Here is a 20,740-nt window from a genome sequence, read left to right as displayed (position 1 = left end):
TAAACTGGACGCTATGGTCTGGTGTGGTTTGAAACAGTTGGAGAGAATATAGAGTTAGGTGGGAGCAGCAAATTAATTCTTATAATCAAAATATGAAGCTCTCACTTAGTATAAAAGGGAATTTAAACTAAGTCTTTTTAAGGGAGCATACTCAGATATCTCTTGGAAAGGGAAATTGAAGAGATTTTGTAAGTGGACTGAGGGCAGATGGAGAAGGGTTCATGAGCAGTCAAGTTGTGATGCACAGAGTGGTAGAGCACTAAAAGAGACTACTGGAAAACAAAGAGCATTTCAGAGTCGGGATAAAATCTGATGCAATGGAATCCCCCAGAAATCTACAAGGATGACCCTAGCTAAGACTCTTAGAAAGAGCAGGTATATACCCTGAACTGGCTATTGTCTGTGACCAGACTGGTTCCTAGCCCAATTTTCATCAAAGAAGTTTCATCCAACAACTGATGTAAATAGATTCAGCCCCACAAACAAACAATAGATGGAGTTCAGGGAACCTTGAAGAAGAGGGGGAGAAAGGATTGCAGACGTCAGAGGAGTCAAGGACCTCACAATAAAAGTCAGAGAATCAGCTAATCTGGCCTCATAGAAGCACACAGAGACAACCAGGGAGCCTGCATGGGGCTGATCTAGGCACTCTGCATGTGTGTTAGAATTGTGCGATTTGATACTCTTGTGAGCCCCTTAACAGGGGAGCAGGGGCTGCCTCTGATTCTTTTACTGACTTTTGGAACCCCACTCCTCATTCAACCCAGCCTGGATAAAGGGCAAGGCGCTTAGTTTTACTTACTTCCTTCATATCATTTGTTTTATTCACACTTCTCAGTGTAAATCTGCCATTTCCTAAACATAAACAGGGAGGAGTTGTTGGTACCAGGGTTTTTTCCCCTTTGTTCGAGGTGCTATGCAGGGCCATTTTTCCTCTGACTTCCTGGCTTCTCTGCTCGCTGCACCGGCTTGGGGGATTAGTTTAGAGAGAGCTTGGCCCTCTTTTGTTATGGTAATTCCACCTGCAAGCAAGGTTCCCACCGCAGCGCCTCCGTCTGACACCGCAGCTGTTCTCTAGCTGGTGGCGCCAGGTGCCTGGCACCCTCTTTCCCTGTTCTGGATGGAAGGGGGCTCTCGTCCTTCTGCCCCCTAGTATATATACCCGACTTGTGCTTAATAAAGCTGCCATTTACTCCTTGGGTGAATGGGCCTGGTCTCTCTGTGTGTGTCCGTTCAACTCCTAGGATATTTATCCATTCTTGTGGACTCGGTTCGGGAAGCGTGCACCCACATTGAAGAGTGGGCTTCGCAGATTGGGCGGGACAAGGAGTGGCCTGGGGAATAGAAGCAGAGCGTGTGGTAGGGGAACAGACCAAAAGAAGAGGAGTGCGGAAAAACTGGCCAGGATGCAAAGTAAACCAGCAAATGAATTTAATTTTTTTAAAAGAGATGTTTACATTTTCATTGTAAAGTTTATTTTAGAATATCACAACTAAACCATCATATCAATTTGACAATAAAAGTTGTCATAATGCTTCACATTTTCATTAAAAATGTATTATTGATCAAATGCAGAAGCAAGACTACTCTCGAAAAAGCTCAAAAGAACAGATGGAGGACCAGAGAAGATGAATTTCTCATTCTGCCACTGACAGTCAATTTTTTACATTTTGTATTGACACTGAGAAAGCTCAATACATGTATGAAAGCTCATAATGATCACTCAAGGCCATTCATTTAAACCCCATCATCACCTGGGTTTTATTCATAAAGTAAATTAAAGATTCCAATGTTCTTAGAAATCACCTTCTTGAGGAACACAACAGAAATTCTTAATGAAAAGTCATGCTCCATTTATGGTTGCATCTTGTGGCCCAACCTTAAGAAGAATGGGTTTTTCTGGTTGAAGCATTGGTTTTTGGCTTAATTTCAGAGGGATCTGCAATAGTGTAAAAACAGTAAGAAGATCAATGAGTGAACCAACAGCAATCTTCAAAGAAAAGCTTAAAATATTCAGGATGATAATTTTTGCAGAAACATAAAAGCTGCATTTAACATAAAATATTTTGACTTTTTTATTCTCCAAGATGTGTCAATTAGATGGTGAGAGCATACATTCACACCATTGGGTAAAATGGCTCTTAAAAAGGAACCTTGCATTGTCTCTGTGAAACCCTGTACATGCTTATTTTTTAAATATTTTAGTAAGAAAATAGTAAAATAAGTGAAGTTGTATGGAGGTAAACTACACAACTGCCTTAAGCCACAAACTACAGAATAAACATTCCCATCTCTCTATTCATCCACAAATAAAACTAATTGACAAAAAGAAGACATAACCTAATACAGAAGTCCTGTAAATTTTAGCCATCCCTTTGCATGAACAGGAACAAGTTTTTCAGAAAAGTATAAATTCTTTCTTCAAATACTTCATCATATTCCTTCTATATTTTAAGTATTATACATGCGTTTTCCATAGAGGCATACAAAAGAGATGTATATAAAATATGAGTACTAATGGTGTGTGTTAAGGGTTTAGCTGGCTTAATGTTTTCTTGTAAGAATATTATAATTGTTAACCATACTTTAAAACATTTACTAAAGACTTTCAATGTCCACACTCTCCTTAAAAACCATTTGGAGTTTGTGTAATAAAGAATATAAAATGACATAAAAAAGAGAAATGCTATTTTTCAATATAGAGAGAACAAACATAACCAAACTGGTGGCTTTAATGACAAAACATTGGCCAAGGGAATAAAAACAGCCTGTGGAAGCCAGAAGACGAGATAAAATAAATGAGGAAAGAAACCCAAGAAGAATATTGCTTTGGGGAATTAAAAAGAACACAAGAGCAGAAAATAGGGGGAGAAACATGATTGATGGAATTATGATAACTACCTGTTTTCTGGTGAATGAAGCTCCCGAGATTTGAGGTAGAACTGTCAAGATGCACCATAAAGTTGGAGCTCATTATAAGTAGAAACTCTAGAAAGATATATTTATTTTTATTTTGTCCATATGAATGTTTTGTCTGCACATATGCATGTATACCACATGTGTGCAGTCTCACAGAAGTAAGTAAAGCATATCAAAGCACCTGTGCTTAGAGTCTCAAATGGTTGTAAGGCACCATGTGGGTACTTGGAACTGAACCAAACTCCTTTTTGAGACAACCAAGTGTTCATAACTGCTGAGCCATCTCTTGAGCCCTAGCAATTGTGTTTTAAAATTATAATTTTCATCTTGGTCTCACATGCTGAGTCAACAATGAGCTTTTAAAGCCACACATGGGTGAATTATTTTAGGGCTTCAGAAATTGCCAGGAATCACGAGTTTCTATTTTTCTTTTGAGACCAGATTTCATATAATCCATGCTGGCTTCAAATTCAATAAGTGGCCAATAATTACTTGGACTTCTGATCTTCTTGCATCCACCTCCTAAGTGCAAGAATTACAGAAAGGCACCACAACAGCTACTTCATGCAGTACTGGGCATGGGAACCAGGGCTTTGTGAATGCTAGGTAAGAACTTAGCTAACTGAGAAACATCTCAGACCCCATATATGAGTTTTAAAGGTCCTCAGTGATCCTAATGTACAGTCAGGCATTGACAAGACTGTCAAAGGAGAGCTTTTTTGAGCTCTTGAAGAAGAGAGCACCACCCAACAAGCATGAAGTCATGATCACAGCTCCTCTGACTAGGACATGGCATACTCAAACTCCAATGGGCGTGACTGGAACTTCAAACAGAATACATATAATCTTTTCATAGCAACCTGTACTAACTCATTCAAATGTTACAGTTTGAATTTTTTATTCACACAGAACCAAAAGTTCCTGAGTACAAATAATTCATTTGGCCATAAAACAAATTAGTGAAACTCAAAGAAGCAGATTCATTTTTCTACACAGAACTTTCAATTGAGATCATTATTTACAAAGATAATTTTCTCCCTCACCTGTGTTTCCTTACAAGGCTGGAAGGAGAAGTTATGTAGTACTTTTGTAAGAGCAAGTTTCATGTTCATGAGAACAAATCTCATGCCAGTGCAGTTCCTGGGTCCATTCCCAAAGGGCATGTATACATAAGGATTGATGCTGCCCTTGTTATCCTTGCTGAACCTGGAGACACACAGTAATGACAAGTTAGCAAAGGAAAGGCGCATAAGAGCTACATATGTGAAGTTTCCTTTAGACATCTAATAAATAACATACATGAATTTTGAGAAAGGTTCATTGAACTTCTGCTTCCAGGTATTTGACTCTGAGAAATGTACACTAAAAGTCCTTCCCAATTTCTTTGTCCTATAAGATTTTCCATATGGTAGATGAAACAAATGCTGTCTGAGAAAAAATGCATTCTGAGTGCCCAATATACATATGATAGTGGTGTTACGGGTTAGGGGTTATCAACCACTGTCTGATTGCATTGGAGTTCCAATTTATAGGAGGAATTAATGCTTGATGCTGGAAATCTGATCAAAATCCTATGGCTAACGTGGTCATGGGCTCTAGGGGAGAATGTACTACTATTGTTTACCTAAATGGTTTTGACATCAAACTGTCTTCTAAATATTTGTTTATACACAAAAATCAGTGCTACTGCTCTCAGTTTTGGTCAGAGAAGTTTCTGAGTGGACTAGGAAACAGTTAACAAAGAAACCAATAACTGGTCATAATGCTGAGAATAAGTGATGGTGGAATGCTCAGCATTTAATAGGATATCTAAATCTTCCTCACCAAAGTTAGAGAACATCTCAGAAGACAAAGCAAAAAGATGTAAGAACCAGGGAATGAAAGGAGTGGTTGTGAAACACTATCTTCTGGACCTGACAGCTATTGCACTCATGAACTTCCAGCAGCTCTGGTTTGCTGCACAAGTCTAAACCATATTGATGCATTCCATGATGGATATTAAGGGAATTCAAGAAACCTCATCTCAGTAAAGAGCTTTTGACAATTAATAGTTGCCGGGAGAGGAGAGAATTCTCTTCAATGGCATAACTGCTGGTGATTCGTCCATACTCCAGTAAATAACTTCTATTCCTACACTTATGCAAACACGCCTAATTAAACTCATTAGTCACAGTAAAAAAAGGAACTAATGAAAACAAGAAGAAGACTTGATTGGGACAAGTTGAGTTTCAACACGTGTGGGAGGGAGAAAAGACGGGGCAATATCAGGTGGAAATAACCAAAAATACCTTATATGTGCATGCAATTGTCAATGAATGGAAAAAAAAGAAAAAAAATAATTTTTAAATCTAAAAGTTCATTCTGGATAATGCTGGGTTACATGCCTGAAAAGCACACGTCAGTTAGACTGAAGGAAAATGGGCTCCTTTCTCACACTTCAGTCATTTTGTTACTTGAGGAAGGACGAAAAATATACTCTCTATTTAAATTGTCGTATTTTTCGTGTATCTCTTCCTCTCTTGTCATTTTCTTCCCTTTCCTTCCAATTGTCCTCATAGAATGAAAGTGGTTACAAAATCACATTTAAGTCATCTTCCCATAAGAGACAGCATAGCATACACAGGCCAACGTAGTTCAAAGTGGGTTCCAATTGCTGGGATCAGGGAGGAATTCTGCAGGATCTGGCTAGTACTTTGGGTCATGGTGAAGAGCATAAACTGGTACATTTACAATAGACCCTTTGGGAACAAGCACACCATCAATTTCCACATCCTGTTTACAGACTCTTTCAAGTCTAATACCAATTGGGTATACTCTGAGGGTTTCATTCAGCACCATGTCAAGGTACTCCATCTCCATCACTGTATCATAGTTGGGAGGTGCCTGGGAAGAAAGAAAAAAGATTTGTGCTGAGATTTTACAATAACATTCAATAGGTCTACATTGTACCTCCGCATTCTCAGTAGCTACAAAGCTGAGTTCAGCATTTAAAACAACCTAGGCACTTACAATCCATTTTAAAGGGATTTTTAATTGTTTCATTTTATGTGTGGATGTGGTTTGCATACATGTGTGTATATGAACCATATGAGTGTAAAAAAAGATTTGTGCTGGGATATTACCTTAACATTCAGTAGGTCTTTGTTGTACCTCTGTGTTCTCAGTGGCTCAAAAGCTGAGCTCAGCATTTAAAAAGACCTAAATACATTTTGAAGGGATCTTTAATTGTTTTTTTTTATGTGTGTATGTGTTTCGCTACTTGTGTGTATATAAACCACATGAGTACAAAAGTCAAAAGAGAGTGCTGTATCTCTTGTAACTGACATTACAGACAGCTGAGTGCTGCGAATCAAACCTGAATTGATCCTCCAAAAGACCATCCATTGAGCCATCAACCCAGCCTCTTACAAGTTGTTAGAGTAATTAACTAACACTTTGTGCTGGGAAGATGCCTCAATTAATGAAGTCTACTACACAAGTCTGAAGACCTTAGTTCAGATACACATCATTCATAAGCCAGACACAGTGGTACACATCTTAAATCCCACTAGGAGAAAGACAGGGAAAGGGAATTGGCCAGATAGCATCGCAAAACTGATAAACTCCAGAATCAGTGAGAAACCCTGTTTTAAAACATGCTGGAGAGTGATTAAGAATAATACGCAGTGTAGGTTTATGCCGTACAGACATATGCATGCACTCACACAAACATACTCACATACATACAGAAATACACAGATGCTCATATGCTTTTTCTCTGTCTCTCTCTCTTACACACACACACACACACACACACACACACACACACACACACACACAGCATTGCAGGCAATGAGAAGGGTCTTCTTTGCCCTTGTACTGCAAACTCCAACTTTCACCTTATTGGGCAGAGCCACATCGATCTCTTCCTGCAGTTTTTTCTGAATATCAGGGTGAGCAGCCTGTGAATGCAGAGCAAAGGCAAGGGTGCTGCTGGTGGTGTCATAGCCAGCAAAAATAAATATAATTGCCTGGGCTAGGATCTCCATGTCAGTCAGAACTGAAAGTAAGAATATAGTTTAGGAAACTCTGTGGACAAACACAGAAGAGATGAGGAGAAAATCAAATGAGACTCCAGCTTCCCTATAGATGAATATGGAACAGCCGTTCTCTCACTCTGGGACTGTTATCACTTTGATGTACATGTGACACAGCCAGAAAAGGCAACCATTCCTATAGTAAGAATGTCCTGCAGTTTATGATCTGTTCCTCATCATCATTAGTTAACTTCAAGACACATTTTATTTTCTTTTAAGATTTTTTTCTATTTTTTATTTATGTGCATTCATTGTGTAGGGGTGCTGTATGTGGAGGAGTGCCCATGAAGAACAGAAGAGGGCATCTGTTACCCAGGAGATGGAGTTTTAAGGTTGTGAGCTTTCAGTGGTAGGTGCTGGGTACTGAACTCCAGTCCTCTGTCAGAGCTTAAATTTTAAATATGTGTGTGTGCACATACATATATGCAAGTGCACATGGAGAACAAAAGATGGATTAGGAGCCCATAGAGATTGAGTTGCAGGTAGTTGTAAACCTTTTGCATGAGTTATATGATTTTGTTCTTGGCAAATTATTTGTAACAATTAGTGTAAGTACTTGCTACTAAATTGAAATTGGATTAAAAAAACCCAAAATCATATAAACTTGATTGTTGTTCTCTCAAGGTCTGTGAAGAATTTTGTTGGGATTTTGATGGGGATTGCATTGAATCTATAGGTTGCTTTTGGTAGAATTGCCATTTTTACTATGTTGATCCTCCCAATCCAAGAGCAAGGGAGATTCTTCCATTTTCTGGTATCCTCTTCAATTTCTTTCTTCAAAACCTTATAGTTCTTGTCAAATAGATCTTTCACTTCATTGGTTAGAGTTACCCCAAGATTTTTTATGCTATTTGTGGCTACCATGAAAAGTGATGTTTCTCTGATTTCCCTTTCTGTATCTTTGTTCTTTGTGTGTAGGAGGGCAACTGATTTTTTGGAGTTGATCTTGTATCCTGCCACATTACTAAAGGTGTTTATCAGCTGTAGGAATTCTCTGGTAGAGTTTTTGAGGTCGCTTATGTATACTATCATATCATCTGCAAATAATGAAAGTTTGACTTCTTCCTTTCCAATTAGAATTCCCTTGATCTCTTTATGCTGTCTTATTGCTATTGCTAGGACTTCATGCACTATATTGAAGAGGTATGGAGAGAGTGGACAACCTTGTCTTGTTCCTGATTTTAGTGGGATGGCTTTGATTTTCTCTCCATTTAATTTAATGTTCACTGTCAGCTTGTTGTATATTGCTTTTATTATATTTAGTAATGAACCTTATATCCCTAATCTCTCCAAGACCTTTATCTTAAAGGGGTGTTGAATTTTGTCAAATGCTTTTTCAGAATCTAATGAAATGATCATATGTTTTTTTCCTTTAGTTTATTTATATGATGGATTATTTTGATAGATTTGCATATGTTGAATCAGCTCTGCCTCTCTGGGATGAAGCCTACTTGATCTAATGTATAATTTATTGAATGTGTTCTTGAATTCTGTTTGCCAGTATTTTATTGAGAATTTTTACATCAATGCTCATGAGTGAGACTGAGAGAACAATAATCAATTTTATATGGCAAAACAAAAAACCCAGGATAGCCCAAACAATTCTATACAATAAAAATACTTCCAGAGGCATTACCATCCCTGACTTCAAACTCTATTACAGAGCTATAGTAATGAAAACTGCTTGGTTGTGGCACAAAAACATAGATGTTGACCAGTGAAATCGAATCAAAGACCCAGATATTAATCCACAAACCTATGAACACCTGATTTTTGACAAAGGAGCAAAAATTATACAATGGAAGAAAGAAAGCATCTTTAACAAATGGTGCTGGCATAACTGGATGTCAACATGTAGAAGAATGAAAATAGATCCATATCTATCACCACGCACAAAACTCAAGTCCAAATGGATTAAAGACCTTAATATTAATATGACACACATTGAACCTGATAGAAGAGAAATTGGGAAGTATTCTGCAAGATATGGGCACAGGAGACCGCTTCCTAAGTAGAACCCCAGTAGCACAGGCAATAAGGGCAAAATTGAATAAATGGGGAGTCCTGGAACTGAGAAGCTTCTGTAAATAAAGGACACTGTCATTAAGACAAAAAGGCAACCTACTGATTGGGAGAACCCCTGGCTTCTACATGCAGATGCATATCCATCTACATGTACCTGCATGATAATGGCACTCATGTACATGCAAATACATAAATACATAGTTCAACACACACACACACACACACAAACACACACACAGATATTTTATAGTTTTAAGTTAGCAATAGATTCCTGAGGAATCACTGGACATTCTGTAGCCTCATCAGAACACATAGTATGAGGACATGAAATCTCAGAGTTTCCTTCCAAGGAGCAGTTAATAGAACTAAACCATTATAGACTATCAGGTATCAGCATTTACCTTGTAATAATTCAGCAGAGTTCCTAAAATTGGTAGAGGTTTGGGTCCAGGAATTCCCTGTTTCTTAAAAATGTCATGTTTTTTTAGACCCAAATCTATAAAGTAAAATAGAAAGACTTGTCACCACACATACAGAAGAGAAGAGATAGACATAACCAAAACCTAATCAGGAAACAAACCAACAACTTAGCTGCCTCTCCATTTCCTAGAGACCTTATGAAAAGGGTGAGGGGTTCAGTGTGCTTTGCAGCCCATGGTTTCTTTCTGTTTCTACTGAGTTCTGGTGAATTTAACAAGAACCTGAAAGTCAATCACTGGTGTGGGAGGTCCTTCTATCTATGTGTTGCTTTTATTGGCTAATAAATAAAGAAAAGGCTTTGGCCTGATCAGGTAGAACTTAGGGAGGCAGGGAAGACTAAACCAAATGATGGGAGAAAGAAGGGCAGAGTCAGGAGAAGCCATGACGCCTCTAGAAACAGACACTGGGAATTTTAACCAGTAAGACTGTTGATACACACAGATTATTAAAATGAGTTAAACTAAGATAAAAACATTAGCCAATAAGAAGTTTTAGCTAATGGGCAAAGCAGTGATTTAGTTAATACAGTTTCTGTGTGATTATTTCAAGGTTGAGCAGCTGGGAACTAACAAGTGACTCCTTGCAACAAATTGGCCCCCACATGGGCCTGATTAACAGTGCCCCCAATCATCAAGAAGAACCATGGTCAAAACTATGCCCATATTCCCCCATATTGTTTATAAATGTTTGTTTACATTTAAAGAGAGTTATGCTATAGAGATTTGCATTGGCATGGATCTTGCTGTATTGATACAAATTTAAGGTCAATTTTTTATACTGTGTATATGTATTTCTGCTCTTGATTAAGGTATTGTGGTTTTGTAGCTCATTTAAAAATGTAATGTATATTTATAAAATATAGGTTAATAGATAATCATCTATAATAGTCAAGCATATAGGCATATTAGTTAGACTTTCTAGATGGATAGATATGTATTTCAGATGGATAGGCATTTTTCAAACTTTTCAAGGACTACAGAAAATGGCATATAAAATGTTTAAGAATTTACTACTTTTTATTGCAATGGGACTCATCTGTTTCTGGCAGTACCAGTCTACTTCAAGAGAAAGATGGGCATTGAAGAGGCTCCTTATGGAGTTTGCTTGTCATTTGAGCAAGAAATTGCTCTTGGCTGGACTGCTTAACTGGACATGCAGAACCAACAGTGAAATGACTGCTGAACCTACCTAAAGGTGAGATGGTCCTTTGGGGTTCTTGCTTTATGAAGGGATCTCCTAGACATTCTGCAGGACACAGAAGAAAGTGACTGACAAACTGCCAATAATGGTGGAACTCTCTTTCCTGCTTAGTGGAAAAGTCTGCTGAATACTATGGGCCTGTAGGCTGAAGATGGATGACCCAATGGTACAGTAGAAGTTTGGGTCACTGTCCAGGCAGCAAGATGTCTCTGTCAATTCTAGAGTTTTTGAAGTTGCTTACAATGCACTTCCTGTGTACTTATGTAATATCATACCATTCTAGAGTCCGTGATGGAGTTGAAGAATAGATATAGTTTTCCTTTTTTTGTGATTAATGATAAAGTAGATATAAATATTGTAACTGTATTTCTTGCTTCATAACTGTTTTGTTATATGTAATTTTACTATGTTAAAGTTAAAGCCTTCCTTTTTCTTTAAGCAGAAAAGGAGAAATGATGTGGGAGGTCCCTCTATCAATGTGTTGCTCTTATTGGTTAATGAATAAAGAAACTGCCTTGACCTAATAGGGTAGAACTTAGGTAGAAGGGGAAGACTAAACCAAATGCTGGGAGAAAGAATGACAGAGACAGGAAAAACCATGGAGCCTCTGGAGACAGACACTAGGAATTTTGGCTGGTAAGCCACAGCTTTGTTGTGATATACAGATTACTAGAAATGAGTTAAACTAAGAAGAGTTAACCAATAAGAAGTTAGAGCTAATGGGCCAAACAGCGATTTAATTAATACAGTTTCTGTGTGAATATTTTGGGGCTGAGCAGCTGGGAACCAAGTGACTCCTTGCAACAAATCAGATCATATGAAGAATAAATATTGTCAGTAAACCTCCAGACCACAACAAGACACAGTTGACAGTGTGTGAGGGTGTCTCTAGCAGATCTGTATAATGTCAATATTAACTTTAAGAATGAGTATCACTGGAAATATAGCTCTGTAGTACAGTGCATGCCTAGTACATATAGACTCTCATATGACTATCATTCCACCAAAAATAAAAATGCACAATGAACTCAGTTGTCACTTCACTTCTGTCCTTCAGGCTGCCTGCACCATATAGGTACTGGCTACCAATGTTCATAATCTGAGTTTCACCTGCAAGACTCACACGATAAGAGAGAACTGACTTCCCAAAGTTGTCTTCTGACCCCCCCAACACACTGTCTCACATGCCACCCCTAGCCCCAATAAATAAGAACATGTAAATTTAAAGTGTTTTTACAAGAGTTAATTTCAGCTTCTGCTATTACATTTTAATATCATTTTCCAGTACCTGTGGAGGGCATGAGATCCCTGGATCCCTGGATCCTGGAACGGTAGTTGTAGATGATTGTGAGCCACATGTGGAAGGCAGGATACAAAAATAGGTCCTCTAGAATATCAGTCTGTGTTCTTAACCACTAAGCCATCTCTCCTAGCCCTGATTCCTATGTCAGTTTGACCTTATATCAATACCAGAATGCATGTCTGAGTATAACCCTATACCAAAGAGATAGTGGGAGACAGACTTTGTTGGTTACTCACAGGTATAAGAGCATCAAACTGATTGCCAGGAGCACCCAAGTTTCCAGTGAGAGAGCTGAAGTCCGGTCCATCGTTACTTCTCTGTCAACAATGTACCCCTCTGTGTTCTCCCTCTAGCTGTGTGTGCTGCACTTTGCAGGGCCTGCCTTCTGCCCACTTGTGCTGAAGTGTTCTCAGCCTGTGGTATTTATGCCCTAGAAGGATGGTTGGAGCCAGGGCCCTAGACAGTAGATGGCTCATATCTGCATCACCTGGAATTTGGTATTCTCTTAGACTTGACAGTTTATAAAGTAACTGTGTTGCCTATTTTGGTGTTCTGTGAGTTAATATTCTGGGAAGAATCAATAAACGATGTTGTCATTTTAGAAAGACCAAAGGTTCTTACTTTTCACCAAAAATTAAACAAATTCATTGACATGGAATGTTTTCTTACCAAGACTTTCTTCAATCAAAAAATACATGAAATAAAGCCAACATTTTGCCATCTGCATGGAGATCTTTACAGAATGTCTTTGTCCCTCTCTAAAAGATATTTTGTCATTTTTGACAAGTCAACTCAGCACAACAATAGCAACCTGTTAGAATCTGTCGTTACCTCATTCCCTAACAAATAAAGTCACTTCACCAAAGGTATGACTCTCACATATGCATCTCCTTTCTTCTAACCCATTACTAAGTGTCTTCCAGTTCACCCAACTTTTAATATTGTGAGAATATTCTTGGCAGTCCGCACTTATATTATTGAGTGTTGCATAGTGGTTATTCAGACCTTTCAAATTTAGTCTGGAGAGGTGACTGGCTCTAATATGCTCCAGGGGTGGAGATGCTTTACACAATTTAATGATGTTATGCTTTACAAAAGAGGGAAATAAGACTCAAACCTAACAGCTATGGGTCAGTAAAAAAAAGCCTATATAAAAAGAAGGAAGTGTGTGTGTGTGTGTGTGTGTGTGTGTGTGTGTGTGTGTGTGTGTAGGGGGTAATGTGTGGTTTCCCTCTGGATGATGTTATTACCATTAATAAATAACGAATATACTTTGGACCTATAGCAGGGCAGAAATTAGCTAGGTGGGAAAAACTAAATTGAATGCTGGGAAGAAGGCAGAGAAGGGAGAAGCCATGGAGCCACAGATGGAGACAGATATGTTGAATCCTTGCCAGTAGGCAACAAGATTCATGGTAAATATAAAATAATGGATATGAGTTAAATTAAGATGTAAAAGGTAGCCAATAAGAAGTTAGAGATAATAAGCTAAGCAGTGATTTAATTATTACAGTTTCTGTGTGGTTATTTTGGGTCTGAGTATCAGGTGTCCAGGAAACAAACAAGTGGCCCTCCTACAATGGAGGGAATTCCTCTTATTAATTGCTTGTAAATGTTCCTGGAGTTTTTTTTTTTTTTTGAGGAATGAAGATGTTCTTAAAAACACTGACTGTGTAGTTTTTGTAGAACCATATTAAAACCATTGAAAATTACACCGTGAATGGATAAATCATGCAGTGTGAATTATGCATGCCAAGAAAGCTGATGTATTATATAAAGTTTTTGTTTTTATTTAAGACCACTGATGCTTTTTTGTTTGTGAAAAGAGGAAAATTGAGGAGTAGTGATAAGAGTCAGCTGGGAGAGTAAAAACTTAGCAGTCACAAAGCCCTGGCTCCATCCCCAGCACCAAGTAATTGGTGTGCACTTCTGTAATCCCAGGACTCATGAAGTAGAGGCAGGGAGATCACAGATTGAAAGAGGAAATTCAAAACTACCTAGAGAATTTGGTCCCAAATGAGCCCACATGAGGTCCTGTCTCGGGCAAAAATACAAGAACAATAACCAAACACTTCTACTCATTCTATCCACCAAAATTCAATACCTGACACTCCATGACAGTGGTCATCATGATAAAGAGACAGACATTACCACTTACTGCTGAACTCATGACACCTAAGCATTGTATTCATTTGTGTGTTAGTCCACTGGTAGGTAGTGAGTCCACAGGCTCTAGTGAAGAGGTCTAATACCACAGTCACACAGATGGCACTAGTTCTAATCTGCAGGACACCAAGGAATTTAGGCATATGGGAAAGAGATTTTCATGGAAGATTGACAAAGGTGGGAGAGAAATAAGAGAATTGGGGACATTAACCAGAATGCATTATATACATGTGTAATGTTGTCAGTTATTAAGTCCAAAATAGTATGATATGATACTCTTGTTTGGTCATGTAGCTCAGTTGATAGAGTACTTTCCATGTTCTCACAAAGCCCTAGACTGGATCATCGACACTGCAAAACAGGGCCTGTTGGTGGCTGTAATACCTAAACTCCAGAGGTAGAGACAAGAAGACCAGAAGTTCAAGACCAAATTGTCTACATAGTAAGTTTAAGTTAGTTAGCCTAGGCTAAAATGTGATACCCATTGTTTATTTTTTTAAATGTACATAAGTGCACAATAAGAAAATCAGTAGTTAGAGACTCCAGTTGTTGTTGGAGATTTCTGTCCCTCCATACAGTAATAAACACACAGAAAATATATTTGAAATACTGTTTGGTTGATAGCTTGAGCATCTTTCTGGCTTACTCTTATATCTTAAATCAACCTATTTCTATTCATCTGTGTATCACCATGTGGCTGTGGCTTACCTGTATGGTCCTGGTGCATCTGTCCCCAGCAGTGGTAACATGGCTTGTCCCTAACTCTGCCTCTTTCTTCTCCATTATAAGCTTGGAACTCCTGTCTTACCCTATTCTGCTAAGCCACTGGATGAAACAGATTTATTCATTAACCAATGAAAACAACACATAGACAGAATGACTTCCCACACCACCAGGTTTTTAATATACATTATTATGTACAGTGTCTGTATTTTTAACTTGTATATTTTAATAAGCAGTATTGTATCTACGTGTTCTTTCTATGTAATTCAATTTTGTGAACATAAACAGCACAAATGCTGCTGGGGATGTAACTTAGTGGTAGAACATGAGCAGCATGTACGATGTCCTAGATTCAATCCGTTCTAATGGGGGGGGGAAATCCCCAAAGCACCAAGTTGTGGCTGCATTGGTAACTCTTTGAGTGGGTGAGGTGGGTTGGCTGGTAAAGCTGCTTGCTGCCAAATCTGATGGCCTGAATTTGATCCCTGGTTCTCACATGGAAGAAGGAGAGAACTAACTCTTGAAAGGTGTCTTTTGACCTCCTGATTATAGGTACCATAGCATAGTGAGACACACACACACAAAGTACATTTAAAAGAAAACCCTCAAAATAATACCAAGACCATGTATTTACTCTGTTATTTCCTCTATAATGAAAGACCACGAACATGTACTAGAATGTGTACATGTCCTGCACACTGACAAGGTGGTGACTGTTGGCATAGATTTCAAGCGCTCTGACCATGTCCTTTGATGAGTATGGAAGATAGATGGCCATGAACCTAAGGTCTCATATTTCATGGTGAATCTGTTGTTTCCGTACATTCAAAAATTAAGAGAGTAGACAGAAGGAATGTATGAGTAAGTAGCAATTAGGCTTAGAACACAGACCATCCTGGCAAGTGTGTGTTATAGAGGAAGGTTAAAGGAATTTTCACAAGGCATTGGCTTCTAAAAAGAACCAGGAAGATGTTGGCTTTAGATGAACATGTTTGGCTGTTGATGACTACAGGGTAACCCACTCTACTCTAACCTTCCCTGTGGGTATTCCTTGTGACTCTTCAGTTGGAAACAGAATCGGTGATTACACTCACCAACACCTTAGTGTCCTCCTGACTCACCCATCTCTCTCCCTCTCTCTGAGAGGGGATGCCTTCTGAGTTCTGGGCATGGAGAATCTTGCATGCGTCAACTGCAAAGTAGAACAGAATCTCAATCATTCCCCTTATCTCTAGAGACAGAGGGACTCTAAAAGGAATAGCACAATGTTAGTCAGTATCTGACAGGCAGGTTGGACAGGCAATTGGACCCAGTGAGTTATTAACAACAACAGTAAAATTGACAAGAAATGAAGGGAGAGGATATGTATTAGGAATACCTAGGAGGGAATAAGGGGAGGAGTTGGGTGCGTGCAATCAAGATACTTGACATGCACGTACGAGAGTCTCAGAAATAAATAAAACATACTCTATCATAAAAAATAACTGTTGGACCTGGAGATATAACTAAGCTGTTTATAGTGCTTGCTGCTTTCCAGAAGTCCTGTGATTTGCACACACATCAAGAAGCTTGTAACTGTTTGTAACTTTATCTCTAAGGGGATCCAATGCTGTTTTTTGGCCACCAAAGGTACCCAGGTACAAGTGGTATAGACACACACACACACACACACACAATCTTAAACCATATATGCCAGCAGGATTTAATATCCATGACTACTTCTTTATTATGCTCTCATCTGAAGTACCTGAAGGCATAACATATGGAATGGGAAATGTGTGTAGCTTTCCAAGACTTGTCTCTTCAATCCTGTAAAATAGAAATTGAAAATAATTGAAGCAAGGCCCAAACAATCTCCCAGAGTAGGCCAAGAAGGCCAGGGTGACAGCCCAGATAGGGCAGGAGTAGGCAGGAGGGCCCAGGTGACCTATGGGAAGAGCCAGGAATGCCCAGGTGACTTTTGAAGTCAGGCAAGCAAGATCAACCTACCAGAGCAGGCGAGAAGCCAAGGCAATCTTCAGGCACAGACAAGCAAGGTTCAAGCCCTGAGCATGTAGGAAGATCTGGGCCACCTCCAGGAACACAAAGCAATCAGAACCTTAGTCACCACTTCACCTCAAAGAGTGACCATCTCAGCCTTAGACCCACTGGCCTTGGGAAGAGTAATTACCAGAGAAACAGACTCAACTAAACGGATTGGAGGAAAAGATGAATAGGCAACAAGATAACAAAACACTGAACAACACAAAAGGCAACACAGCATCAACAAAAAATAGTGGTTCTACAAGAGTAAGAATTTAACACATCAACACAGATGAAGCAGAAGAAAATGATCTTAAAAATAGCTTTAAGAAAATATTTGATGCTCTTAAAGAAGAAATGAAAATTCCCTCAAAGAAGTAGACAAAAAGACAACCAAAAATAGGAAGACATCAAAGATACCTTTAAAGAAAATCAAGAAAATGCAATCAAAAGGTGAAAGAAACAATTTAATACTTGAAAATTGAAATAGGCACAATAAAAAAAAACACAAACTGAAGCTCTCAAAAAGCCAAAAGGTGCTGGCCAGATATGCTGCAGACACTAAAAGATCACAGATCCTAGCACAAACTACTGTAACCAGCAAAGCTCTCAATCACTGAAGATGGAGAAAACAAGATATTCCACGAAAACCTCAAATTTGAACATTAACTATCCACAAATCTAGCATTACTAAAAGTACTAGAAGGAAACACTAACCCAAGGAAATGAACTGTACCCAAGGAAACAAAGGCAAAAAGTAACTTTGCACCTCACACTAGCAAACCTCAAAGTAGGCACACACACAAACACTACCACCAAAAAATAACAAGAATAAATAATTACTGATCAGTAATATCACTTAATATCAATGGACTCAATTCACCTACAAAAAGACACAGATTAACAGAATGTATAAAAAACAATTTCCATTATTTTGCTACATAGAATAAAAGCACCTCAACCTTAAAGACAAACATTGCTTCAGAGGACAGGATTGGGAAAAGATTTTCAAATCAAATGGACCAAGGAAGCAAGCAACTGAAGCTATCCTAATATCTAAGAAAAATAAATTTCAAGCTAAAGTCAACCAAAAGAAATAGAGAAGAACATTTCATACTCAGCACAGGAAAAATCTATCAAGACAAAGTCTCAGTTTTGAACATCTATATCCCAACACAAGAGCCTCCATATATGCACAAAGAAACATCACTAAAACTTAAATTGTAATCCAACCACACAATAATAGTAGGAGACTTCAACATCCCTCTCTCACCAATGGACAGTTCTGACAGACAGTAACTTAACTGAGAAATAAGAGAACTAACAGATGTCATGACTCAAATGGATTTACCAGACATCTACAGAAAATTTCACCCAAACACACCTCATAGAACCTTGTATAAAATTGATCACATACTTGGTTACAAAGCAAACCTAAACAGAAACAAAATATTTGGAATAACCCCATGTGTCTTATCAGATCTCCAAGGCTTAAAGTTAGAATTCAACAACAACATGAACTGCAGAAATCTACAAACTCATGGAAATCAAACTGTCCAACTGAATCACCTCTGGATAGAAAAAAAATGAAGAAAAAAATAAGAACTTCCTAGAATTCATTGAAAATGAATGCATAGCATATCCAAATCTATGGGACACTTGAAAGCAGTGCTAAGAGAAAAGTTCATAGTACTAAGTGCCTACATAAGGAACCTGGAGAAACCTCATACAAGTGACTTAACAGCACATCTGAAAGATCTAAAACAAGAAGAAGCAAATGCACCCAGGAAGAGTAATGCTAGGAAATAATCAAATTGAGAGCTGAAATAGGTAAAATAAAAACAAAGAAAACAATGCAAAGAATCAATGAGAGAAATAGTTAGTTCTTTGAGAAAATTAGTAATATAGACATGTCCTTACCCAAACTAACCAAAAGACATAGAGGATATATACAAATTAACAAATTCAGAAAAGAAAAGGTGATCATAACAATAGACAGAGAAAATCTAGAGAATCATCAAGTTACACTTCTAAAGCCTGTATTCCACAAAATTAGAAAATTTCAAGGATATGGACTATTTTCTGGATAGGTACCTACCACATACCAAAAGTAAATCAAGAACAGGTGAACAGTTTTAAATAGACCTTTAACCCCCAAGGAAATAGAAGTAGACTTAAATGTCTCCCAACAAAAATGTACAGGGCCAGACAGTTTCAGAGCAGAATGCTACCATAATTTCAAAGAAGAGATATTCCCAATAATACTCAATGTGTTCCATACAGTAGAAACACAAGGGACATTTTCAAACTCTTTGTATGAGGTGACAGTTACCATCATACTCAAACCACACAAAGATGAAACTAATGAAGAAAATTACAGATCAATTTCTGTCATGAACATAGATGCAAAAATATTCAATAAAATACTGGCAAAACAAATTCAAGAATACATCAAAAAATCATCCACAATGATCAAGTAGGCTTCAACTCAGAGAAGCAGGGATGGTTCAACATATGAAAATCTATCAAAGTAATCAATCCATATACATGAACTGAAAGAAAGATATGATTATCTTGTTAGATGCTGAAAATATATTTGACTAAAATCCAACCAACATCCTCTCATGAAAAAGGTCTTGGAGAGATCAGGGATACATGGAATGTATCGAAATATAATAAAAGCAATGTAGAGCAAGCAGACAGTCAACATCAAATTAAATGGAAGGAAAATGATAGCAATTCCACTAAAAATCAGGAACAACACAAGGCTGTCTACTTTCTCCAAACCCATACGACATAGTACTCGAAGATCTACCTAGAGCAATAAAACAACAAAAGGAGATCAAAGGGATAAAAATTGGAAAAGAATAAATCAGACTTTTGTTATTTGCAGATGATATGATAGTATACATAAATGACCCCAATAATCTGACAAGGGAATTTCTACTTCTGATAAACAGTTTCATTAATGTAGGAAGATATAAAATCAACTCAAGAAAAAAAAAACAAGTTTTCATTAGATCAGTCTGCTTGTATCAATGAGTGAACACACCCTTCACGGTCCTGACTTCCTTTTTCATGTTCTCCCTCCTTCTGCTCTTCATTTGGACCTTGGGGGCTCAGTCCAGTGCTCCAGTGTGGGTCTCTGTTTCTTACTTCATCCATCGTCGGATGAAGGTTCCTCTAATGAGAGCTCACCAAGGCCAGCTGGACTGGAACTGAACGAGCATGTGATCAAACCAGATTCTCTGAATGTGGCTGACATGGGGGCTGACTGAGAAGCCATTGACAATGGCACTGGGTCTTGTTTCATCTGCATGTACTGGCTTTTTGGGATCCTGGTCTGTTTGGATGCTCACCTTTGTGGACCTGGAGGGAGGGGGGGAGGAACTTGAACTTCCCACAGGGCAGGAAACCCTGACTGCTCTTGGGATTGGAGAGGGAGGAGGAGAGGGAGTAAGGGGAGCAGGAGGGTATTGGGAGGAGGGGAGGGAGTGGAAATTCTTATAAATAAATAAACAAGGAAAAAATACTTATGTATATTAATATACATACTTAATTAAATTAAAAAACTAGTAACCTTCCTATATTCAACTGAAAACAGTTTCATTAATGTAGGAAGATATGAAATCAACAACAACAAAAAACTAGTAACCTTCCTATATTCAATTGATAAAGCTACTGAGAAAGAAATCAGAGAAATATGACCATTTTCAATAGCCACAAAAACATAATATCTTGAAATTTGTAGGTAAATAGATGGATCTAGAGAAAAACAGACCTTATGATGTATACAGGAAACACACCTCAATATCAAAGTCAGAAA

The 20,740-nt window shown here is 38.1% G+C and overlaps 1 pseudogene across 1 annotated transcript in view; it reads right to left on the bottom strand.

The window, feature by feature from the left end:
- Positions 1-1,414: 1,414 nt before the first annotated feature.
- Positions 1,415-20,740, bottom strand: part of LOC125399860 (cytochrome P450 3A11-like) — a 79,101-nt pseudogene continuing 59,775 nt past the window's right edge. Inside the window, exons 11-14 of the transcript XR_015736891.1 lie at positions 6,798-6,958; positions 5,579-5,802; positions 3,963-4,128; positions 1,415-1,939 (exon numbers count right to left, since the gene is read on the bottom strand). The product of XR_015736891.1 is annotated as a cytochrome P450 3A11-like (transcript). The remainder of the gene's footprint in view (positions 1,940-3,962; positions 4,129-5,578; positions 5,803-6,797; positions 6,959-20,740) is intronic.

Source organism: Myodes glareolus, chromosome 2 (assembly GCF_982192425.1).
Source record: "Myodes glareolus chromosome 2, mMyoGla1.1, whole genome shotgun sequence".
NCBI lineage: Eukaryota > Metazoa > Chordata > Mammalia > Rodentia > Cricetidae > Myodes > Myodes glareolus.
The sequence above is the reverse complement of the archived record's forward strand: the minus strand, read 5'-3'. Positions and strand labels throughout refer to the sequence as shown.